Source organism: Dipodomys merriami, unplaced genomic scaffold (genome assembly GCF_024711535.1).
Source record: "Dipodomys merriami isolate MVZ:Mamm:240054 unplaced genomic scaffold, mDipMer1.0.p SCAF_869, whole genome shotgun sequence".
NCBI lineage: Eukaryota > Metazoa > Chordata > Mammalia > Rodentia > Heteromyidae > Dipodomys > Dipodomys merriami.
The window spans coordinates 311,946-313,112 of NW_027206478.1; the positions used below are offsets into that span (position 1 = coordinate 311,946).

General features: G+C 37.6%; 1 non-coding gene across 1 annotated transcript; it reads left to right on the forward strand.

The window, feature by feature from the left end:
• The first annotated feature begins 734 nt into the window (after positions 1-734).
• LOC138820367 (U6 spliceosomal RNA) lies at positions 735-841 on the forward strand. Its single transcript, XR_011369850.1, has one exon. It is a non-coding gene; the product is annotated as a U6 spliceosomal RNA (small nuclear RNA).
• Positions 842-1,167: the final 326 nt, after the last annotated feature.

Here is a 1,167-nt window from a genome sequence, read left to right on the forward strand (position 1 = left end):
CTAAAGTTTTAACAGACCGTGTAGTTAACAAAGTGTTAACACTTCATTCTGCTTCTTTACACAAAAACTTTGCAACTTCTCATTAATAAAGTTTCTCGAAACTCTGAAATGTACATACTTAGTAGTATATGTCTGCTACCATAAATCTTAAATACTTTATGGAAAAGTTTTATATCTGACAAACAGTCCTAATTTTGGCATATGTAAACAAATTCCCAAAATTAAATATATTTAATACATTAAAAATTTTAACAAACCTTAACGCTTGGTGCAGTGTTCATTATGACAGGTGCCTTGTATAGAATAATTGAATCCTCCTCCTACACATTTCTTGAACAACAAATATCTGGGATTATTTTGTTTTTGACATGTCAATCTTGACTTTATTCTTAAATTTGTGCTTATGTAAGAAATTTATGGTTCTAAAATTTCATGACAATTCTTTTGAACTTATTTTTTGTTGAATTGTCTAGTTTAATAAAATCCAACTGCACTTTTTTGGGGGGGATCCATTCGTGGGGCCTGAACTCTGGGCTTGGGCGCTGTCCCTCAGCTCTTCAGCTCAAGGCTAATGCTCTACCACTTGAGCCACAGCACCACTTCCAGCTTTTTTCTTTTTGCTTATGTGGTGCTGAGGAATCGAACCCAGGGCCTCATGCATGTAAGGCAAGCGCTCTACCACTGAGCCACCTTCTCAGCCCCCACAATTGCACTTCTGATATAAAAAATATTCTGTGCTCAATTCAGCCACACATACACTAACATTGGAACGATACAGAGAAGTTTAGCATGGCACCTGTGCAAGGACGATATGCAAATTCGTGGGGCGTTCCATATTTTTACAACAACAGATGCTGGAGGGGATGTGGCCACAAGGGAACCATACAACATTCTTGGTGGGAGTGTAAACTTGTTCAACCACTTTGGAAGACATTATGGATGTTCCTCAAAAGATTCCACATAAAGCTCCCCTTTGACCCAGCAATCCCACTTTTGGGGATTTATCTAAATGATCACAAACAAGACCATACTAAAACTACCAGCAAAACTATGTTTATTGCAGCATTTTTTTACCATAGCTAAGATATGGAACCAACCAGCTGTCCCCACTACATGAATGGATCAAGAAAATGTGGTGTATATACACAAAGGAATTATATGCCTCCA